The sequence below is a fragment of the Haliaeetus albicilla genome, chromosome 9 (assembly GCF_947461875.1).
Source record: "Haliaeetus albicilla chromosome 9, bHalAlb1.1, whole genome shotgun sequence".
In the NCBI taxonomy this organism is placed as follows: domain Eukaryota; kingdom Metazoa; phylum Chordata; class Aves; order Accipitriformes; family Accipitridae; genus Haliaeetus; species Haliaeetus albicilla.
Window position 1 is genome coordinate 26,176,972 of NC_091491.1, and position 25,565 is coordinate 26,202,536.

The following is a 25,565-nucleotide window of genomic DNA, read 5'->3' on the forward strand; positions in this document are numbered from 1 at the left end:
TAAGCAAGAAGTCTGCCATGAAAAAGTTTAAAACGTTTCAGCTGCATATAACTAAGGCTCAGTTCAAATCTGAATGCCTGCAGTAAAATAACTCTCAGGATCCCAGTTAGCTTGCCAGAAATATTTTAAATAAGCTCTGGGAATCAAATAAGAATACAAGTTAGGCAGAAGTATTGCTATCCATCCTAATCCCCACACCACAGAAGTCAAAAGCATCTTTTGAAAGTTCATGTTCTTTCCACTAAGGGGTCCAACAGAACGGCAGACAGCAAAAACAAAAAGTAGGATTAATTAGCAAATCATTGTCTTCACCTGGTTTTTTTACCTTATGCTTAGGAATTTGAAAGAATATAAATAGAGCATAAAATACACAATCCCACAAAATACAGCTGTTCAATGAACCTCATAGCTAAAAGTCTCGATGACTGGTAAGTTGAGAAAGCTGTAAACCCTACTCCTCAGAAGCTGAGCTTTCCCTCTTCATAATTATTTCTCTTATCCTAACTCCTTAATCATAGCAAATATTCCCACTAACAAAAAGGTTTAAAGCTTTTAAGTAATATATGATACCTTTAGTCTACAACTTCTTATACTTTAGAGCACAAAAGGATATACCGTAGAACAGAAAGAGCCTGCTATAGCTGGAAATTATGCCAGCTTGCTGGTACAGCCAGATTAGTCAGGTTGAGGAGAGCGTAAGTGGTAGCATTCTCTTCAGAGCACACCATAGATGGAAGACAAGGAGCCTAGCATTAACCAGGCTGAAAGTTGACGAAGGTTCCAGCACTGCCTGGGGGGGGTCTAGCTGAAGTTGATCACAGGCACTGTCAAATGCTGTTGTGCATTCTCTCTTATTTCTTTGTATTCAAACACCAAATGAAAAAAAACATCTCTTCATAAACATCGGCAGAGACACATTTTGTGCATTTTCTGAAAAGGGGGAGTAGTGTGCCCTCCCGTACAAAGGTCAACTGATGTTGAAATGGGGTACTAATGTCAAACTATGAGTCATACTATGAAATGGTTGCCATAGATCTATTGTACTACCTCGTATGGACTATAAGAACATGCATTCCAGCAGGTTTCACTCTGCAAAGAGCAGTGCTCACTCTAGAGCTCTGCTAGGTCAGCCACATGCTTTCCCACTTAAGGCCAGTACATGGGCTCCTCCACAAAACACCAGAAGAGTTAGCTGAAGAAGACACCATCACACAGGCAACCCTGGTGCTGTCTAGGGAAACTTTAGTTCAACATTGATCTGTCTGGGTCAGCCAGCCACTTTAAGTAGTCTGTGCTTAGAAATTATACAGCAGTGTGCTGTCACACACATGATAATTTCAGCTGTGTAGAAGAATGAAATGGCAGCTGTTTTATCCTGCAAGGCATCTGTCAAGTCAAGATGATGTCCAGAGTTACCTTCTATATTGAAACCTCTCAACTCAACTGCATTTCTTATTGTGTAGTGTGTTACTATGACTCCCAGTTTGCCTTTGAATACAATGCTGCTTCAAGATTCAGCTATGATCTCTAAGTTAATGTTTTGATGTTAAATCTCACTGCAAGCATCTGAAGCCACACAATACCACGTGCCCAGTTAGTCCAGTAGGGAAGACATCTTTTCAGTGGGTCACAACTGTGTCTTCCACATGCTCGAATGAGAAGAAAAGAGCCCTGAGGTTCCTAAATCTGAACTGTTCTCATTCAGACTTGTCCCGCCATCTGTAAGCCTCACTCCCAGCACTTGGCTTATTCTTTCCCCTCTTTAGATACCTAAATTCAAAGGAGATGCACAACCCAGCAGATCAGCCGAATGCATCAGTGCAGTCCTGTCACACTTCAAGACTATTTCCTCAACTACACTGAGCATTCTCTCCACACCCACAATAAGAAAAAGCTATAACTGTACATCACACCTCTGTGCTCCAGTTGACAGGCTTTGCAATTTGAGAATTCTAAGTTCAGGTCCTCTTCTAGCATAAAGTTTTCTGTAAACAAGCCATTTTAGTTAATGTTTCACAACTCCATATTCCTAGCTGTAATGATGCCAAAGCACTGGCCCACAGATGCTCTCCTCATAAGCAGACTGTTTAGATTAAAAACCAGCATTTTAAATAAATCCACAATGTATCTTCTGAAGACATCTAACAGCACTGGCATCTAATTATTATCTTGCATAATATTCTTGAGTTTTAGTAAACACTGTTTGAATACCATTAACAGTCATCTTTGTTACTGTACAGGAAAGCAACTAGAATTATTTTCTGTAGACCTAATGTACCTATTACAAACCCTATAACTAATATACAGCCAACACATTACTTAGAGAGGTTCCACAGGAACACAAGATACAAAAGCCTCCCTTTAACTTGCAGTGAAGCCTTTATACCTTTCTTCTCATGGAAAAGCCAACAGGAAGCGACTGACACTTCTCCATGTCTTTGAAACAAACAGAGGAAACAGACAACTGCAGAAGAAGCCTGTATCAGCTTTTACTTAACACCAAAATCACTCCCTGAAGAATACTGTGAACTGTAATGTAGCCTATTGTGATGTAGGCTACAGAGATGAAAAGAGAATGAGTAAACTTAAGCATTCCAATAGGGTCTAAGGCCACTAAGATTGTAACAAGGCAAACCAGTAACAACCCCTGTAAAAACGGAATTGAACCCTTTCACAAGGAAAGGGCTTCCTTAATCTACTTGGATGAGCCCTAGAACTTATTTGTTTGGGGTGCTTGCTTGTTTTGTTTTTTGGGGGTTTTTTTAAGGTCTTTGGAAGAGTCTTGGTAGTGCAAGAATTTTTCAGGCTCTTGCACTCCGATTTCCTGAATATTTATGGATATGCCTAGCACCTCTGCCTGTAATACTCCATTATAACACCTGTTGTCTGCTTGGAGTTGACCTAAGTACACTGGTCGGCATACTGTCTCTTTTGTACCTTGGCCCAAAAAACCAGTGCCTTACTTAATGCTGCTGCAGCAATCCAGCTTCTCAACATTGCAAAGACTTACTGCCCTGAAGTCAGTATTAGGCAAAAGGGGGGCAAGAATGAAAAGATAGGAGGATGTTTATATGCCTTGTAAGTTCAGAACATTTTCTTCAAGCAATTTGCACATCTTGCCAGCCATAACCCAGAGTTCAGCATACTCATCAGTAAATGTTAAGTCTAAGACTTCAGATTTGTATTCCCTCACTTCAATCTAGATAACATTAATTTACTTATCAACTGTATCTGTGACAAATCTAGTCACTTACAGTAGAAGCAACATTCTAAATATATACACATACAATACACATTTAAGAGTTGAGATTTTAATTGCAACTAAACTGAAGAACTTACTGTATATGGTTCAGTAACTGCTGAATTGTTTTGGATCTACATTACTTCATTTTAAACTGATCTCATAGCTGCACCTCATTTTTGCTCACTGCTTACAAGGTTCTCCTCACTTACCTACAAACATACACACCTATTTTCTTGCCTTGCAAGCAAGCACTTGCAAGCACTCATTCAATTACTTCTACTACTTCACCAGCTGACTCAGAAATTAATTAAGACGACTCTAGTCCACTTAGTTGCTTTAAACTGAGTCTTGTACAGCTGATTTTGACACAATATTCTTCGTCACTATACTCCCTAAATTCAGTAGTTATCCACTCTGCCCAGTTCTTTTTCAACTGCAGTCCTCACCTCCAAATGTAATTTTCATGTCAAAGCTCCATGCAGGCAGAAGCTTGTATTTTCAGTTTAGCAGCCTCTTGCCCCTTCTGCTTGTAGGAATAGTTCATGGAATAATTTAGGAAGCCGGTACAACATACTGGAGATTTCCTAGAAAAATTTTCTGTGACCTCTCCGGAATTCTCACTAACCCTCCCTTCTTCCTGACAGCACATTTCTATACACAAACAAGGGAAAAAGATACCATCCCACAAGCTGCAAGATGCTGTAAGGTACAGTAAGATGTTTTGGTTGCGTTTATGCAAATCCTGAGCTATTCAGCTGCATGAAAGCATTGAGCCTTAAGGAATGACAAGCTTTTCTTCTTCCAACATAGAAAGAGCAAACTACCACTTATTTTCTTACTTGCTTCCACTTCTACCTTCTCCTCATGAATAGCCATAAGCTGTCTACATGATGTAAAGATGCTAGAATACACTAAGGCTTACATGCTGCGCTGCATCTAATGATGTAAAATTCACATGGTGACTTTTATCAGATTAACTTCTCTTGGTACAGAAACCACAAAAAATTGCACTGAATCATACATTAATTAGGTTGAACTGTATTCTTTTTGTATTCTCCCCCTCCGATGCTAAAGGAAACAAAACAAACAAAAAAAACCTACACACACAGAAATACAGGCACAGACACACTAACCAAAGCAAATTCAGTATATACAGAAAAATCTTCAGGACAAACAAGATCCTACAGCCTCCTAGTACTGTAACATTACCTCACTGCTGGGAAGACAAGACAAGCAGGTATCAAGGAAGTTTCTTCTTAAAATGAGCATGTTAGGTGGTAAGGAAAGAGGTTTCTACACCTCTTCCAGCACAGAATTTCTATAAACTTAAACAGTTGCATCACTTTTATCAGTTCTCTTGGAAGACATTAAGATATTGATAGGAAGACAAGCTGAGTTTAACAGCACACAGAGACAAACTCCTCTGCAGACTGGATGCCTTTTTGATGCAGAGTTCAAGTGGAGTACAAGAGTTAAGTTAGAATCATTATAAAAACCTTGGCTGGAAAGGATCTCTCCAGATCATCTGGTCCAACCTCCTTTTAAAAGATCTTAGATTATGTTAGAGATCTCTCATTCTGCTGAGAAGTGAGAATTTCCAACCACAATGACAAAACATATTCTGAGTTGTGAGCAAGAGGAGAAAGGCAAAAGGTGAATCATGAGAGATACCCTGAAGAAAGGGGAAAGGAAAAAAAAGTCAAAATCATGCCAGATATAAACACATGCAGAGGAGACACTAACAGACTATCAGAAAATAGTATTTTCAGCAGAAGCATTTAGTAAGTCATGCAAGAGATGTCAGTTCAAGTAACCCAAGATCTCAGATCTATGTAGATGTACAGGTGTGCAAGGACACGCTCCCCATCCCTCCCAAGGACAACCTCTCTGAGGGGAAAAGAAACAACTCTAGCCCTGTTCCTCACTGCAATCACATATAGCTCAGAAAGCATTCCCTCCCCTTCAGTTCCTCAAAAACACAATCCAGTAACCTGGACTAACATGAAGTAAACAAAATGGGCATGTAAACTACAATTATTGAAGGAGTCCAGTCACTGAACACTTTATAGACTTAGGACTAGCTCACATGTCCATTTTTACACTGGGTAACTTTAGACAATACATAAGCTGTTAGCCAGAGACTGATTTTTCTGAATTGCTGACAGAAAAAAAAAAGCTTCAGCACAATATTCTTCTCAGATTCATTTACAGTGGAAGAGGTTTTTCATTCAGCTACTCTGTAATCATTAGAGTGGAAGCATTTCTTAACCGTTTCAAAAATACCCCATATATTAAAAGAGGTATAGATACTGCAGAAAACTTCTCAATACCAGTAGGCCGTAAATGCATTCAAGCTACAGACTCCTGGGGAGGGTGGGGGGGGTGGCTGGAAATCAGTAAAGGAGCAGGAGTTATCCCCTGTTCCACTGACTTTACAACAAACAGCCATCAGAAGATTATAGCAACCTTTGGGCCTTGCTACATTAGGAAGAAGTCAGCTTTCCCTTGCAGCCTTCCAAGAGCTTAGACCTTGCCTTAGCCTTCTAGCTGAGACAGTGGCAATGCAAAGACCACCTTCACAGAAATCAGCAAAACAAGTGGCTAGGAACTTGAAAGGATGTAACCACCAGGTTAAGATTCTCTAGACTGCATCTATGCGTATATGTCTACAATGACCTATAGACAAAGACTGGGAAGAGAAATTCTTGGCAAGGAAGAGGAAGAGAGAAGAGCAAAAGATACCTTCATTTGTGATCTCATGGTTTGGAATTAGGGGGAACTATACTGCTAATTGGCAGTTAGAATATTCATTGCCTGAAACTAAAGGTTTCAAACTAAAGATTTACAAGGTCCTACAGGAGATAAGAACACTGAAATGCCTCTGAGAAGATGCACAACACTGCTCACTAGAGGAACGCCCAGGTTGTTAGGACTGTGTGATCCAACAGGTTACACATGCCATCACCCTGAGCCAGCAAAGTAGCACTCTTACCTACTGAATTCTGTCTGGTGAAAGGACTGGAAGATATCTGTGCAAAGATACCATAGCTTGAGAACACAGTGTGGGGAAGTCAAGAGGTCAAATTCTGTTTAAGAAAAAATCTAAATACATGCTATCACATGCTCCAGTGTTGGTAAGAATAGTTTTGTGACAGTGGGAAGACATTCTGAGTTGCAAAAGCTGAACAGCCTCCTCTGCTTCAAGCAGGTCAGGTGAATTTGAAGTCTCAGACTGCACAGACCTTTCCCTGGGCCTGTTACAGAAAAGCAAACCAAAGATGTCTTCAATGACCTAGAAGCAGCTTAAAACCTTGTTCCATAAAGACTACTGAGACCTGGCACCCACCACCGGTTTCAAAAGGAAACAGTGGATTGGCCTGTACACCATAGCCAGAACCTTAGCAAGTCCTTTGAGGCTGTGGAAAAGTCAAACTGAAATGGTAAACAGGGCACTACTCAAAACTACAGAGAAGCACAGGTATCACTGGCACATGGCTTTATAACCAGTCAACAGTACAACTGACTGTTCAAGAATTTAAACAGCTCAAGAACAAAGAGAAACCTATGGATGGAGGGGAGGGCCAAAAATTAGCTAAAAAAGCGCACCTGCAGAAGTTAGACAGCAGAACATTCCTGTTCATCTAGGCAGCTTAAAGGCAGCAAAAAACCCACAGCTCCTGTTCTATTCTGTATATGGTTGAAGAGGACATAAAGGCAAGCTCAGGTGTCTCAGGTCTGTTTGTATGACTTGTGTCCCCAGCTCACGGTACACAGGAATCCATAGCTTCATTTCATTGCTTAACTGAATTCTTGGAAGCTGGTTAAGGGGGCTAACTAACATTAAGATTGCAAAAGCCTTTATCTCCTATACTCCATCCTCTAGAAGACAAGAAGCTGCAGTCTGAGGTAAAAAAGTAAAGGAGTTGTATGGAAGAAATATAATGCTGTTTTGAGGGCATCCTTCTTCAGTTCTGCCACCTCACTGCCTTGCTTCTCTTATGTTCATCAAGGACAGAAATATTACAAGTTGTGTCACTCTTTTTTGGACTGCATTTTGGTTCACGAAAGTACACAAGTGTCATTCAGATCTTAGATCCTCATCCAAAAGAGAAGTTAGGAAAAATAGAAAGCATTTCTTTTTATTCTCTTGTTTGTCTATAGTTTAGCATTCTGCATCTTCGGATAGTTGTCAGCAACTATTCCGCTCAGTTTTGAGAGGATCAGCAATGGAGTTTATTATAAAAATAATCTCTCAGAATATTTATTTACAAGGGTACATCACAACTTAATTCAAAGAATCTGCCCTTGTAAAAAAAAAAAAAGAAAATAATCAAAGAAGTTGTTGTTCTCCAAATAAACTGAGTTTTTTACCCTTCCATGTCACCATTTGTAACACATCCAAACTAGTTCAATTTAAGTTTTCCACCAGTGTATGGTTTGACTTGAATTCATTAATGAAGGAAGGGAATGCTCTCTCAGTGGCAGAATGCCAGGATTCAACACTTCAAGAAAATATTTTCATGTTTACAACACCTGTAGTTTCTCGGCCTTCAGTGCTCTATTTTTTTTAAACCAGCTAAACATTAAGTTCTGTTGCATAATTCAGTCAATTCTGCAGCACTTAAATTTTTTTCTGCACACAGATATAACGATTATCAAAACCACTAGAACCCTGAAACTTCAGAATCAATCGATATTCAGTAAAAGAATAGTCTAATCTGGATAGCTGCAAGTCAGCCAGCAACAGCTCATCTTAAGAAGCAGCCCAGAGATATTTAAGCCATCTCAGTAACACGGAAGATTTGTTATACCACAGGGAGAAGAGGCACATATAAACATAGCAAATGTTAGCTGCAGAATACCGAACCAGTTTTTGTCTCTTTGTTGACACATCTTTTTCTCTTTTAGCACAGCAATGGGAAGAGAAAGGGAAAGTGAGGAACAGGTGTCTTCACAGTTTATTCTTCTGTACACTTGTGTCACAGAGCAAAATTTCTCTGCCAAATCAGATCCTACAGCAAGACCTTGACTTCACCTCTACAGGAACTTTAATATTAGTGAATGACAAGCTGCTAGACAGAGAAAAGTTTACCCTATGACAGTCTCAGTATGCAATTCTGCTACCTCGTGCCAACACAAGTGTGGTTCCAACTTGTTAGCAACAATGGAAATAACATTCACTTTTTTCCTTTTTTAAATTAAATAAGAGCAACTGGTATCTCTTTAAGGGAAAAGAACTTATTTTCTAGCAGCCAAATTCTGACCAAAACTCTGCTACTTGTACCCAGAGTGATTTGATGTGAATTCTTCGTTTCTAGCAGACTCCCAACAAAACCCATCACAAGCAATAGAAGTAAAATCTCATCTGTCCTTCATTTTCAGCTTCTCTAGAAAACCTTGTTTAGTAGGAGCCAAAATTCTCTATCTGTGTGGTGGCTTAAGCTTTCACTAACATTATAAAAAAACATGCTGCCTGGCAAGCGTGAGGAAGAACATTCTCTTCAGAAGAGGGGAATGAATTTGAATTAGGAGCTTTTACCTTCTGTGAGACAACATGAACGAAAGCACAGAATCCTTCATGAAGTACAGATTGGCAATACTGCCAGAAATGAAGACAAGCTAGCAGGTAAGTGGTCAAATTAAGACCAAGTAAACAGGTGTGGCAAAGTTGGAGCAGGGGGCATTTATTACCAGTGAAGAAAAAAGTCAGCTCAGCAATTAGTGCAAATTTCAATTTAGAAGCTTGATTTCAGTATTGTCATGCAATTGAACCAAGAAGTACCCAAAACCATCACCCACTCCAAGCGTACCCTACCCAATTCTTCATGCCCAGCTGCCTTTGAGCTGCATAGCACCATTTACTTCAACATTATGAGTCTGAAATCAGAACCTACTATTACAACACCAAGCTTCTTCCCTGTTCTAACCCCATAGACCAGATGGTGCCTTATTTGCAGTTTGCCATTCACTTGTATCCGGCACACACAGCCCTTAAATAAAATCAAGTGCAACAGCACAAGACAAATAGTGATATGGTACATACCCATGTCCTACCTGCAGAGCCTGTTAGACAACACATGCCCCAGGTTGCAGCATGGCAGGTTGCCTGAACCCTGCCAAGTTCCTAATCAATTTTTACCAAGCTATCTTAAATTGCAGAGACCTAGCAAGCTCAGTGGCTAGTAAAACATGGTTTGGCCACTCAAAGTCTAAATTAACATAAGATGATCTCCGCAATCTTCTAGGCAACTAGAAGGGAGGAGGCAGAAAAAAAAAAGAAAAAGAACATTAATTAGCCACTAGAATGAAAACATTCAGAGACTAGAGCTTACAGAAGTTACTGCTGGAAGAATAAACACAAAAAACAGTTGACTTGTACATGCAAGTTAGACAAGTACCACAGATAAACCCAAGATTACAGGTCTAAGGGCATTATGTAGATCTACCTTGAAAACAAGGTAAAGAGGGAGGAGACTGGGTCTTCCTTTTGACAATGTTCAGCTTCAGCTTGACTAGTTTACACACAGAAATGCCAGAAGTTGAGAAGCCTGTTCACTCATACTAGCATGTCTTAAAGAGAAACACTTTAAAAAAAATTAAAAAAATAATCTACATTTCCAAGGGAAGCAGGGAGGGGGTGTACTCATCTGTTTTCTACTTGACTAGAATGGGTCTCAAGTTTTTGCATCTTCAAAATACCATTTAGAAAAGGTTTGGACAAATCAGGAGGATATCAGGAGTTCTCCTTCTGTTCTCCTAATCACTGATATTTAGCACTGACTAAAGCTGATGTCTGTTGAGGTTTCCTTTCCTACACTGTCTCAAAAGGAGGTGATGCTATCCTCCTTAACAAAGACTTCTATCCAAATGCTACACAAAAAAGGTCATAGGCCTAATGCATAGCAAGATTCCTATGCCACATGATACCATCTGGGAAATGGTTTAATTGTAGTTGTTGAGGAAGAAATCCAATTAAAACAGGTTAAGTTTCCGGCTTCCTCAGCACTGCATCTGCATATGGATCTTTAGCTATCATAAGGATACTGCAACAACAAACAACGGGATTAAAACATATTTAAGGTTTCTAAACTGGGTAGTGCTCAAACCAATGGTATCTTGGAATTATGTGCCACAGATGCCATTTTCTCAACCAAAGAAAAACAATTTATACATTGACATTATATCTTGCAGTGATGTAATTAAGAGCAAGCTCCAATACACATACCAAATTACTGACATAGGCACAATTAAAGACATTTACCTTGTATGAAATCATGAACCAAACTACCTACCAAATATCTGTATAGAGAAACAGAAGAGAAGTTCTGTGTAAAGCTGAAGAAAAGGAAGTCACACCCAGAGAAACACCTGTTAAACACTAAGGATTAAGCTGTCTTAAAGCTGATCCTATCATTGATAGGATCAGGACTTTACAGTGCTCAGAGCTATTCTTTCATGGTAGCTACACATAAGAACATACAATACTAGCTTCCACAACTGCATTTTAGGAAGGTTCCAACCTTCACAGTCATGAAGAAAGTTGTCAAAAGCCAGAGCACGAAGCTTTATGAAAGAATTAAACAACTTCATGACACACTTCATTGACAAGACTGTCTGCTCCACTCTGCACATAGGTGCCTTTTCAGTACTCAACAAATAAAACAAGTTTGTGGGAATGAGGTGTTGTACATGGGGATTACAGAGTATGGGAATGGCAAGTGAGTGTCCCAAGAACCTGAATACAGAAGGTTAAGATGCTGAACTTGAGCAAATCTAAATAATGAGCAGATCTAAATATTAGAGCTCTGTCAAACGCTTTTTAGCAGGATGCCGGCCTTAGTCTTAATTTTAAGCTAGACAAGAATTCACCATCACCAAACTTTAATACAGACAAAAAAGTCTACTACAAATTCCTCTTTCACCTATGTGCAAGTACCACCAGCCCTTTTTTCTGCTTTACCTCACAAATGATTTTTACCTTTGTCTCCCAGGCTATCCACACACTTTCCTTGCACAAGCAACAACTGTAACTATGCTTGTATTTTACAGTTCACTAGATTAACAAGTTGACACTAATAAGGTATTTTTCCTCAAGCTCATAACAAGGCCGGGTTTGCCAAAGCCTGAATTCCTTGCCAATAGTCAATCACTTCAGAGTTGGAAGAAAAGCTACTTAATTCCTGGCAAGGAGATGTTCCAAGAGATGCTACCTAAATCTGTTCAATACTTTTTGTTACCTCCCAGCTAAACTGCTGCTCTCTGATGTACTGAAAGGATTCACAGACTACCAGTAATACAGAACACTTATCAGAAGAACAAAGTTTCTCCACAGCTCCAAGATACTTAAAGAATAAGCAGAGCTGTAAGCTTTCTAGAGCTTGATCTCAGGACCAAAATTATTATTTAAGAACTAGATATTGCAATAGTTGATTTGATAAACCTTTGCTCTTACAATTTGCTCTGTGACCAAACCAGAATACTCAAGAGTTGAATCCTATACAGGCAACCTTTTGTCCTACACTAATGCTTAACTATGCCTCATGAGCAAACCTACAACCTATCACCCCCAAACTCACACATTGATTCTGGCCTTGTCTAGGATTAGACAAGAATATGGTGAGGAAGAACGGAAAGAAAGGAAGACAGTGTTTCTTTTAGTACTTTGTGTGTACATCAAGGTAGAATACTTTGGAGCAAAGCTATGCATCCATCTTCCTATGCTCCTGAAAGACATTTTTGCAAACGTGAAGATAATACCATACCGTTAAGATGACAAGGAACTGGAAACAAACTTCACTTAACTCCTATGCAAGATGTCTTGGGGTTTTTTTGTTTTGTTTTGTTTTTTTGTTAAAAAAATACCCACAAGACACTCATATAGCCTCAGAACTATTCCGCATGTCATCCTCTTTACTATTTATTTTAAGCCATTTAATAAAATCCACTAGTAAGGGAGACAAGACAGACAAAAGGATATTTAACTGGAGAGAGCAGCTTCATCATGATGCAAGATAAAACAACTCTCTTCATAACACTTGAGTAAAAAAAAACACACAGAGAACAAAGTGGCTTTAGGGAAAGATTAAAGGAAGAATATGAAGTAGGTTTGTGAAAGAAGAGGGAAAATACCTGTAGGCGCAGAAGTGAGCAAAGTTGCTTCCTTCCCTCCCCTCTGCACAGTATCTTAACCTATCAAATGCAAAATTTAGGTATTTCATAAAGGCTGCAGCCTCTCTTAATCCTATATCTGTTTTGCTAATCAAAGATACCCAGCTAGGAGCACGCAAATCCCCATCTCACATATGATTAATGAGAAACAAAGTGTTCTAGTAATCACAGTGTCTTTACTACCTCTACTTCCTCACTTCAAGCCTTTGAAATAAATCTTTTCTCCAATCAATTATTTCTTAGCACCTCTAACCCCCATTAGCTACCAAAGATGCCAAAGTAACTGTACTAACTTTAGGTCTGTCTTCTACACTTCTCAAACTTTATTTGTATGTTTTTCCTTGTATTTAAAGGCTCCCCAGGCAGAACAGTTTTGGGACACAAATACTGTGTACTGCAACTTGAGAACAGCCTGATCTGCCCAGCATGAACTTCTTCCACAGAAGTGAAAGTTAAATAGTTTGAAAACACTGCTCACCAAACTTGCAGCATCTACTAAAAAATATTTTCAATTATTTCCTATTATATGTCTATTTTGACTAGTTAGAAAGTTGAGCGTATAAAGCTTCTAACATTGAATTTTCAAATCAGCAGTCTGGTGTTCTAGTTTCAATTAACAAGGACAGCATATGTCATTAGCATATACTAATATGACAATATTTATTACATTAAACAGCTGCATGATAAGACCCTCAAAGTTTCAGGGGTGCTTTTTTTATTTTCCAGAAAAACATTTCAGATGTGGTATAGCCATGTATTTTTTATAATGAATACTTTTCTAATTAAAATGACAGCATAAACATTCTGCACATATTCAAGTATGACAGACATTCTGAGCCAAACACACCTCTTCCCCCCCCCCCCATAACACCATTAACTCTAAGCCTAATAGTGATTACACTTCCTTATACTCTTCATACACAATTTAACTTACTACTAAAGTTACAGTACAGACCAAGAAGAGAAAATCTAAACAAGCCAGATTTTAGGGCATTAGACCCATCAGTCTGCACTGTGCAGTTTTTCAGCTGAACTCCACTTTATTTTCAAAAGAGTACCACAGAACTGATAGAAGTTAAAAACCCAACTACATTTCTTGGGAGACATCCTAGTGAGTGCAGTCATCTAAATAAATTAGAAAGGAAAGTTAGTTCCTCTAATCCAGAAACTAAGTCAAAGTCTTGTGTACTTGGTAGAACATAGTTTTCAACTACACGTGTTTATCCAAAGTTTCTACCTTGATGTCATTATTTCGAACTCCTTCACTTACACAAATACCTCAGAAGGTACAGGGATAGAGTACAACTATTAGTTTCACTCTAATGCCTGTGCAGACCATTTTCATGTTAGAATTCAGCACATCAAACTTCAAGAGTTGGTCAAAAATATAGAAGATTGCATCTGTACAAGTTTATATAGAGAATTTAAAACCTAACACTTTGAACTATCACCAATTGTCACCAGTAAAAGCTTTCAAATTCTGTTGAAGCAACCTGAAATTACATCAGCTTCTCTTCCACCCTCCTATGACAAACGCTGCTCCACTCTATGCAACTATAAAGAACAAAACAGCTTAGATGATAGTCAGTCACAAATGTGTATATTAAAATTATTCCTACTTCAAAGCTAGGCCACCAACCTTCCTGACCTCCCCAGCAACACACCAACCACACACCAAGAGTAGGTGCAACTCTAAACAGTTTGTTGCCATAACCTGGAATACTATTAAGTAGTAAAAAACTACCCTGATTTTGGATGCACCTTGACTTAACTAAACTTAGACATTTAAATCACTATATTCTACTATAGGTTGAGCTTCTGCTTCTAGCTGCCACAGGTCTGGACTTGCACTAATCACTTTCTGCATTTGATATTGTCAACAGAAAGACCAAACCCTTCTGAAGTAGGCTTTTTTAACAAGTTAGATAATACACATAAAGCAAAGATAGGGGCTTACAAGCCCCAGCTCAGCTATGTCTCACACAAGCTGAGAATCAGAGGAAGTAGAGTAGTTTGTATCTTCTCTACTTGTCACACTACAATCTTTGAGCAGCATTCATGAGTTAATGGGCACAAAACTCTGGATCCTTGAATTCCTTGCCTCGGCCATTCAAAGCTTAAGCATGGCAGGTTAAGATCTTTAGTACACCTTCCCTTGACAGAACTCAGCAGAGATCCCCGTGGGAGCAACTACCTTTCATGGTACAGCTATAACATTTATGACAATACAGCTAGAGTCAGTGGTATAAGAACTGAACACCTGTACATACTTCTGCCCTTTTTTTTCCTCCTCCTGTTAGCCTTTAGATGGCAACTAGATATTTTAGGCTAAAATTCAGGCATGTAAGGTACTCCAATCTAAAGTGGTCCAAAAACACAGTAAGGAAGAATTGTCCCTTTCCTTTAAAAAAAAATAAAAACAAACAAACAAATAAAAAACATCTATTTAAAAAGAGATCCCATTAGTGTTGACAGCACTTACAGGAACAGGTTCTTTCCTTTCCTGAGAAACAAAGATTTAAGACTGGTTCTTTCAAATACTTTTCAGAGGACAGCCTGCCTTCCTTCACTATGTCAGTAGTGCCATGAAACTATATTTGTGTACTCTATGAATATATGTAGATAGACATTCCCACTGAACCAGAGTTTAGCAAAAGAGTACAAGTACTCTTTGATGAGGACTATTACTCTACAGCTTTCTAGCCCTGTCAGTTTCAAAGCTGTGTTACTGCAAACACACTAGAGCATGAATATTTTTGTTTAAAGTACTTCCATCTTTTAGACATAGCTAGACTTAAAATATTCACAGCTACTGAGGCTCAATGTTGAGAAAAAGTTGGAAATTACAGCTTCTGTAAGCATGGGTGCTTAAACATTTGTAACATTTGAAGGCTGGAAATAATCTTAAACTTGTGATGGCATTAAATCTTGAAACCCTAATTCAGTAGTGACAGGACATCAGTAGATTCCAGAAGTGCAAGATTTTTTTGACAGCAGAACTCAGGACACTTGCTACTATTTCCAGGCTTATAGAAGAGAGGTCATTCACTCTTTAATTTCTATTTTGTTAAATCCAAAACTATTTAAACAATCAATTGCTGTTAAGTAGCATCCAAATAGAATACATCACCATATGAGTTTAGCAGAAAGTATCTGTAATGATGAACAGACTATTACCCATAGAAGGAAACTATGAAATAAGATGAAAGCTTTATTATTGTTACAGCTTTGCTTATTTCAATATAACTACCCAGGTTATATGGTTATCTAAAGCCAGAGCTGTTCCCTCAGAAGTCCTCCCCTTTTCTTTTTCCAAACTATCAAAACTTAAAAGTTGCCTTACAAGTTCCCTTTCCTCTCATCCTTCCTTCCCCCAAAATAGCAAGTATGCATCAAAAACACTGAACAGTATTCTAACGAGACACTTGCAATGCTATGAAGCACAGTAATACCAAGCAGCATGGAGATCCTATACCCCAGTAATAAAACTAAGAAGTTTTGCTGTAAGCCAAGCCCTTATCAGTTGACATAAGCATTAGTGACTACATGTTCCAGTTAATCAGAGTGATATTGCAAGTGAACAGGGGGGAGGTGTGGGGATGTGGAAGAACCACCAATGCTTAGGTATATATACCATTACAGAGTAACTGAGAATTCTCCAGTGCTTTTGTACAAGATTTATCTGGAATACTCTCTCTCATCACAGTTTGACCTTGGTCAAGAGAGATGAATTCCAGTTGAAAGAACACAAAAGTGCTCTTACAGGTGGTAATAAATAGGACTAATAAAGCCTGTATTATTTAGCCTGGCAACAAGAAGGTTACAAATGCTTTCTGTAAGTGCCAAGGGTAAAACACCAAGAGAAGAAAATTACTTAAAGTGAGAGGATAGCATTAATACAGTAAGCAGGCAAAACAGTTATGAGAAACTTCCAGGCTGGAAATGAGATGATCCTAAATTTCAAGAAACAACATGCTGAAACAATCTCCAGGTGGACTGAAGAATTAAAAAAAAAAAAAAGGCAAGTATGAAAACAAAACCAACACATGCCCTTAGCTGCTTTTTAGACAGTTGCAAGTTAAGAGATTTAAGTGATATACCAACAATATTAGCAGATTACACTTTTGACATTATGATGTCTCTTACTAAGCTTATTCCTAGACAGTAGTACTTCACTGTCCTTACAGACAACTGACAAATAACAAGTTCTGTTGTTCTACTAGGCCAACCAATGGAGAGAGGAGATGCTCGTGTCACTCAGGACTGAGTTGCTTAGGTACAGAAAGTACTTTAAAGGCTCAGTTCCAAGAAAAGGCTAGTACCCCTACTTTGATCTTTTGCTAAGGAAGTTAACTGGAATACAATTCTTCTTATCATAACACCTATTCTTTCTCAGAAAGTAAAAGAAGTCAGAGAAGACACCGCAAAGAAGCAAACCTGCATTATCTGGAGTTCACGAAGCTTCTCTTGCCCTGTCCTGTAGCACCTATCACTGAAACTCTGTTGTGACTAAGGCAAAAAAACTTGTCACCTCACCTTCTGCTGGGAAAGGGGGGGGGGGGGGGGGAGGCAGAAGATAGCTTTCCACAAAGCAAGTTACTGCAGTTAGGAGTGAGTTCTAGGATTTAAAAATAAAAAACCACAAACCATACACCACACTTTTGGATATGGTTATTCTATGCAGAGGTTGTTTATCTAGCTTGATCCTTCTATTGCTGTGTCACTCTGTGCCCATATGTTCACTTTTGATATCTCCCAAAAGTGTTCACGCAGGGCAGGGGCGGGGCAGGTGGAAATATGCCAGAGTTAATACATTCAGAAAACCAAACCAGCTACTCGATTTTTGGAAAGAGTTCCATGTAGAACTACCAGACAAAAACATAGGAACACTATAAAGTACAACAGAGATTTTGTAACTTTTATTAACATTCAAGACAACTAGTATTTCAGAATGGATTACAGAACAGAGAAAAGTCAAAATACTAATTTAATTCTGTTGTTAGATCAATTAACAGTATCACCTGCTATCTAATTTTAATTTGCCATCTTACTGAGCTGACCTTCCAAATAGCTTGACATAATTTTGTTGAAGGAAAACAATATTGCAAACCTAAAAAACTGTAAGGAAGAAACCATTTCTTAGTTGAAGGGGAACAGCTTTTATATGAAAACACATTAAGCAATTTTGCTATGCACAGCAACCTACTTGGCTTACTTCTGATTAAGTTTTTTAAATACTCCAATGCCACTAAAACAAGATTAAAATTAATTGCATTAATAGTACAGGTGAGATCTAATAGGGTTTCCAGTAATTTCAAGTGGCTGTGAAACTGCAACAACAAAACAGACACCACAAACAGACACAACACTAGTTTAGCACAGTCCTAAGAACAGGTCAAGGGAATTGACAAAGTTTCTGGCGACACTACAGGTGTTGCCAGCAAGAAGCATAGTTAGAATTTAAGCATAAGATCTCAATCTGATAGAAATTCAGGCTTCATCTGAACAAAACACAGGAAGTAGAGTTTTGAAAAATAGATGATACAACTAAATTAAGTTTATCCATTGACTTAAGTTACCTAATAGGAATCTACCTTATTTAAAACTACAAGAATAGTTTTAACAGCTTTTGGCTAAGTCTGTGACAGACAAAAAAGCATGATGCACCCAGGGAATATACTTTACTCCAGACAACCTCTGGAAGCAATAAAAGTATAGCAACAACTGTGTTCATTGCATTGTATTTTGAAAGTGACAGATTGAGATTAATTTGCCTGTTACTTCAGTGGAGTCTCACAAGAAACTTTAATTTTTGAAAGTGTACTTAAAATAAATGGAACTCATTACTACATTTGCGTTTACCTCAAGTTTCCAAATAAAAGGTTCTTGTGTTCTAGTTTACTTGAGTTCATCTGCATACAGCATTGCTAGAGTCAGAATCTTCAGTGCCCATTCTGTCCCAACTCCAGTTCAGTTTTGGCAGTATGTCAAAAACCCTAAGCTATTAAAAAAGAAAATAACTCCCATCCTTACTACTGTGACCATAGTACTCGGGTGTTTAAACATTAATGGAAGGCATTTAAGTGGTACTGTTCCTTCACATACTAAATTCCACAAAATTCATCTTTCCTCTTCACAGTTAACCTGAAGAAAGCTCAGTTTCCACTCTCTCCATGGAGTATTTAAATTTGCAGATTAAGGTGTGCAACGGCATTTCTCTTAACAATGCTTCCTCCAATTCCAGTTACAAAGTGATGATGAAAGCTTTGAGCTGGAGTCCTGTTGTCAAGAGTCTAGTATAAAGCATGTCTATGTTCAGTTGCAAGGCTACAAGTACTTGAGGTAGATGAGAAACAGGGCGTATGCAGCAGAACTGTATCAACTTAAAAGTTGTCATACAAGAAATCTGAAAAAAGCGTATTTGCTATCTTATTTCTGGCAAAGAAATACATTTGCTCTTCTGCCAAGCTTTTTTTAATTGAGTAAGGGAACAAAACTAACTTCTTTAATCCACAATCTTATGGTACAATGCAGGGCTTCATTTTTATTACCAGTGTTTTACTGTAGAAAGCTATCTGCTAAATAAATCGGGCAGAATATTACCAGAGTAAGATATGGCAGCATGCATTGTCATTACATAAACATGAAAAACACTGTGGAATAGACTGTAGCAGATCTTTAAAGCACAGCTTTTAACACTGGGAATCCTGTCAAAGTTTGCCAAAGTTCTGCAGCTTCCATCACTTCCTTTAAATGAGATTCAGTTGAAAATGTGTTTCCTCCAGAAATTTTCTTATTAACTTCAAATCAAATTGCATTTTTATGTATGCCAATGGTATTCCTGCTCCTCTCATTACTTGAATCCATTTATTTTGATTATTGGTGTCACTTAAAGATCTGAAACCTAGCTATGCAGCTTCTCAGGTGCTACTCACTCAGGCTTATTCACCCAGACCATGACTGTCTGCATACCCTTGTTCAAGTTGGTGATTTCTCACCTTCCCCTCATCCCTTTACAATGTTTGAGTTCATCGAGCTATACACCCGAAACAACTGCAAAGGCCAAAACAAGTGAAGTTTTAAAGAAAAATTACAGTTTGCAGCCAGTACCTTGATTATAATGGAGTATATCCTCAAAATAAAGAGAACATTCACTAAAGAAGGCAGAGTTCCAAGTTTGTATTCAGCACACAGCCTATTAATATGCACCTTCAGTTACTTTCTTCATTAGTTCTCTTTAAATGCATAGCCACATCTCACCTGTGATCAGAAGGTTCAGTTACATTGCACACACCTTCCAGGAAGGGACACTCTCTATACTGAATACGCTAATTACATAAGGGATTTGACATCAGAAGTCACAGAACATTATTAACATGGATAAGATGCCATCTTCTAGCCCTGATGTTAACCACATCTTACAATATTATCCTGTCCAAAAATAGACATCTACCACAGATTCATATTCCACAGAGATATATGATGTAAAGACAGCTTCTCCTTACTAACTCCAGGAGTTCAAGTAAGCATCTAATGATTATACCAGCATCAAGGACATTTAATGCAAGTCCCCTAAGGGGGGGGGGGGGGGGACAGGGTGCATATATGTGTGTGGTTTCCTTTTTCTTTGGGGTGAGGGGGGAGGCAGGCAGGCATGGGGGATGTTGAATTCCACCCTCACTAGTGTTACTATGCATTGTTTACATATTTCCTTTTTTGGTGCCTCAACTCATTTATATTGCTCCTCAAAAAAAAAAATGTTTTCAACTTAGTAGATACTACATAAAAGTGTATTTTTGATTTCCACATTTATTTACCTGCACTTCTACTTTTCTATCTAAGCAGTCTAGGACTAAGAGAGGAGGTACAGAACAGACTTCAAGCACACAAAAGCCCATAGTACAGAGAGAAGATAATTTCTCCTACCCAGAGTGGATAAGACAAATCATAACAAGCTCATAGAAAAGCAAATAAGACAGAAGTTAGACATGGAGAATGATAAGGGAGAACAAAACAGCATGCATGCTTTCTAAAAGCAAATATAGCATAAGACTAGACCTAGTCACCTTGGAGCGGAACTACGTACCAGATGACCTATGGAAGGTTTGTCCCAGGCTTATCTTTCATAATGGTGTTACCTTTAGGAACTACCCCCAAAAATCAAAGTAAAAATTCTTCATTACAGTTACTGCTCTGCATTAATACCAATTGATATTAACCACGCTTTAAGTACACAACAGTAGTCAGCCACAAATCTGAAGGAGACACACATTGGTGGTATTGAAGCTAATGCCTCTCTTAACTAGACAGCCTTCTGAAAGTTTAATACCTTTGTCCCCAAATAACAATGTACATCAGAAAATAAAGAACATGTTTGTATTCTTTCATTTCCACCTTTACAGAAGTCTAGCAAGTAGTTGCCGTTCTTTACACTAAGTTTACTTATTTGGATGTTATGTAATAAAACAAGGGTTGTCAGCAACAAGTTACTCAAAGCAGAATAAACATTAAATATACCTTGCCTTCCAGATCTTAAAAAAAAGCATTCTTGTTCAACAAGTACCAGGGACCTCAGCTTTCATTTTGAAATATGAAATTGCTCCCTACAATTCAAGGTTCCCATTCCAGGAGATGACTCAGACCCTTTCGTACCCATTAAGAGGGTCAAATCTTTGCAGTTCAGCATGCGCACTTTATTGTGGACACCATCACAATACAGACCAATCCATTCAGAAAACACTGAGAAACTATGATTTCCTTCCTGCTCCATGAGGCAGCAGCGTACTGCCATACATTGCAGAGTCCTTCCAGTTTCCTCTCCACACATACCTTTGAAGGTTTGTTGGTGTTTTTTTACCTTTCTTATCACTCCAGAAGATGGAGTTATTTTATTAGCACAGTGATCAATGAAAAACTATTTATTCAAGAGTAGATAAAGTCAAATGGTGAGCAGGGCCAAGTGACCTCCAGAGATCCTTTCTAAACTGGCTTACTCTATGAATCATGGCAAGAGAGGCTTTTCTGGAGCAACTAAAGGCAACTATGGCTTGAACACCATTGCTAATACTTTTCATGCATCTTTAGTATTGAAGTCCAGTATTAGATCACCATTATTAACTTTTTTGATATATACTTAACTTTTCCAGTTTTTCCTATATAAAAGTCTTCACTTGAGAAGTTGACTATCTATTGCTCTTATATATGGTAGTTTTTCTGCCATATTTGTACTGATTATGTTCATGAGTCAAGTTAAGACTGGCAACAGTCAGTACATTGCAAGACAAGCCTTATTATAGACAGTGAGAGTAAGCAGATTGGTTATATGTGCTCAAACCCTGGCTGCCAGACAGAATTGAAGGAGAATGACTGCATATTTGCAGTTAGATTCTACCAACTTGACAAGAAAAATTTTATCACATGGCAGGATTCAGAGAGAAATTGCTCCTCAAAACTAACCTTCACACTAAAGTAACCACCACTGGCATCTGAAAGCATGCAGTGGAGAAGCTAGTTGACTTAGCACTGTCTTTCACAACAAGTGTACACTTGATATCATGTGTGGCTAGAAAATTTTTATTTACAGAAGATTGCTGAATTAATGTTTTAAAGTTAATCATTTTGTTAAGACATCCTGAAACAAGCAGCTACATACAAGCATTCTGTCATGCTTGATCACCAGCAAGAAGTCTGAAAATAGTTCTGCTCCTTGAGAAACACATTATTTCATGTAAATTGAAAAAATATCAGGAAGGAAAAAAAGAGTTAATGTGACTTTGTTTTGCAGTTACCAACCTCATGTCCCAAATTAAAACTTAGCTATGAAAACACTCAGCAAGAAGTTGATTCATATACTGCCATAAATCTGCTATGATACTATATATAGATTAAAATATTAGGACCAAATTCAAAGTATTACTTCTTCAGAAAAATAAACACACTGACCCAAAAGTAATCTTCCACCCCACCAAAAAATTCAGATGTACTACTACCTTCAGAGTCGGTACTGAATATGGCAATAACAGCTTGAGGAAAGGTTTCCACTATTAAGAGTGTCATAGAGTCCACAAAGTGCTTTGTAGGGAGTGTTTCTAATTTAACAGCTGATGAACAGGACACAGATTGTGCAACAGGCCAATAGGAAATCCCAGAAACATTCCAGGTTAAGTTTTTAACAATGTGATAGTACACCATGTTGTACAACTTTGGGATTTGATTATACTTTGTCACAATAATTTAGTCTGTGTGACAGAAGACAGACTCATGATCAGAAGTGTTCTACATGATGCTTACTAATTAGCTTGTTAGAAAATATAGCACGGTGTATAAATATAAGATTAACACACATAGTTCTGAGATTCACTACAAATAAAGTACAAACATGTCAGTTAGTCAAACAATAACTTTCCTACTCATGCTTTGGCTTCATTTCTTAGAAACAAAAGGAATTTAGTCAGGTTATCTTCCTGGATTGTCCCAAAGTAAGTAACTGTACTTACTTTGTGTAAGGACCCACACAGAAATTCATCATGTCTTCATTCATGACACTGAAGTCAACTGCATTATCTTTTTGCTAAACTGCTGCAGAAGGCATACAGTGTCTTTGTTACCTATAGCTTTCAGCCTCAAATTTAGGAATGATTTTATAAGAACAAGTTTTCATTACGATTTTTTTCTGTAATATTTACATTCTGGGTTTGAAGACAAACAGTCAATATGCAATATAAAAAGGAAAATAAAAAATGAATTTTTGCATGATTCCTGATTGAGAATGACAGTTCTGATTATTCATTTACTGGGAAGATACAGGTTGTTTCCCTAATGGTCACTTTGGCCTGAAGAACTTTTGCAAGACATCAGAAGACACCATTTTCATAAGCCTCTTACTCAACAGGTTGGCACTCCTACTGAAGTCGATCTGCTATATTAGTAAGTAGTAATGTTACACTGTGAATGACCTACAATTTTTCTACTAACAGCTAAGACCTGTTCAGGCTCCTACCTATGGAGCCATCTGGAGACTGAAGAACATTCAGACTTAAAGTTGTCAATTCAAGCTTACTACTCCCAATTTTTTCCAGAGACTCCCTAGGATTGAAAAGAAAATCAGATTACCTATATTTCTAACACAACAACAGGATACACCAAATAAAACTAAAAAAACCCTCCCACTATAAGATCAAAACCAGTCTATATACAGACCCAAGCCATTCATAGCCAGCTACATCTTACAAATACAGAAACTATTACAAGCTAAAAACATGCAAGTTTCTGAAAACTTGAAGTATTATTTACAGTATTTACTCACCAGAACACTGCTTTTAAACTTTAGTTCAAGTATAACATTAATTGTTAAACTATAAGCTGCAGAAACTGAAATACTAATGTTTTCATACATACTTTCATTCCTACCAATGTTTATTAAATAGGCTACCAAACATAGAAAGGTATACAGTTATTTTTCAAGTGCTCTCATGTTCATTATGCATATTTTTATATATATAAAAATATATTTTAAAAGTTTTACCTTAATAAAAAAACCTCTAAAACCTCACAAATCTGAGCAGAAATGAAATACCAAAAAACACCCCTGTACTATTAGGTCTTGGGAGTGGGAGAGAAGAGAGAAAGAGAGAGAGAGAGAACTGGAGAGAAGAGAATATAGCAGAGATAAACAGAAGTAATCACAGCAATGCTTGCTAGCTTTTGAAGTCTTACAAAGAAAGTATATCCACAGTGACAGTTCCCCTAAGAAAAGCTTGTAAAATTAATTTAAATTTAAGTGATTAGAATTCCTCTTCTTTCTCATTATGAAGGATGTACTTCATATTTGTCAGGTGGTAACTACTCAACTTCTCTTTCTGACAGCCTTTAAAGCACTAGGAAGCTCAATATTCATAATACACACAATACATAAACTGTGGAAGTTACCCTGTTAGAGTAAAGTTTTGTGTTATGGTGTTAGAACCTCTGGATCAATATCATTTCTGCTGAACAAGGCAGGAAGGAAAAAAAAAAACTAAAGTCTTTTGGAAAAAAAAATTCAAATTATTATTGGATTGCTACACGTAATAAAACCACCCTCAAAACAAACTGCACACACTCTAAAAATGTTCCCAAGTTGCATGCCAGACTTACAGAATAAATTTAGGCCAGTACCAAGCACTCATTTCTTCCCCGTGTGTAAATGCGACACAATCAGGCCTCACATGCAGGCCTCTCTCTCCAATACAGGCAGGACCTTTGTTCGATACGTCGATGTTTTTCCCCCAAAGCCCTTGACATAACTTTCCATTCTTTCCCCTATTATTTTCCGGTTCACAGTCTAGACTTTCGGACTCCCGTTCTGTGAAAACCCCTGGCTGTCGAGAAAGCCAGTGCACTAGGAAGGGGGGGGGGAGGGGGGGAACAATAAAAAAGTTGAACAGCAGGAAGACGGGCCTACAGGTCTGGCGAAAGCCCCGGTATCAGTTTGTTTCCCAGCCCCAGAAAACCAGAGCAGTAACCAGGAGGCGGCTGGCGTCAGTGCTACCAGCACCTCAAAACTTCTCCCACTCCCCAGCCCCCCCAGCCCGCCGGGGAAGGGGAAGGAGGAAGAGCAAGGCAGGAAAGGCAGAACCCAGCGTTTGATCAGCCTCCAAGTACGACGCATTATGCAAGCAAACGCGAGGACCAGGCAACTTGCTTCTTGACTGAAAGCAACAAAAACATCAGGTCTAAAACATTAACTGCGAAAATAACCCCTCTTGTGGGTAGCCAGCACTGTAACTCCGACCCTACAGGCGCCTCCATTCTCTTCCCACCTTCTTCCTCCCCCCCAAAAGCTTGTGAAATATGGACGTCGGCCGATTATTTAGCATTTTTATCGAGCCTGGCAGGGGGGGAAGGAAAGAGGAGTTGCTATTTTTTCCTTTAAGATATTCGATAGCTCCTTCAGGGGAAAAAAAAAAAAAAAGGGGGGGGGGGGAAAGAGCGAGCCATTAGGGAAAAGGGGGCCAACCGGAGTGGGGGAGGGAGAAGACGGGGAAGGGCATACAAATCGGTACGGCAGTGTCAACACTGACACTGCCCTTTTGTATCAGCAGCTACAGAGGGCCCCGGGAGGGGAGGCCGCGCTCCCCCCACACGCCGGGCAGCCCCGGTCGAGGCGACGCGG

General features: G+C 38.5%; 1 protein-coding gene across 6 annotated transcripts in view; it reads right to left on the reverse strand.

The window, feature by feature from the left end:
• Positions 1-25,565, reverse strand: part of TRIP12 (thyroid hormone receptor interactor 12) — an 81,017-nt gene that overhangs the window by 54,793 nt on the left and 659 nt on the right. Inside the window, exon 1 of one of the 6 annotated variants that reach the window (XM_069792187.1) lies at positions 17,060-17,079. The exons of the other annotated variants lie outside the window; for them this stretch is intronic. The gene's annotated coding sequence lies outside the window, so the exon portion shown is untranslated. Of the gene's footprint in view, positions 1-17,059; positions 17,080-25,565 lie in introns of those variants that run through there. 6 annotated transcript variants of the gene reach the window in all.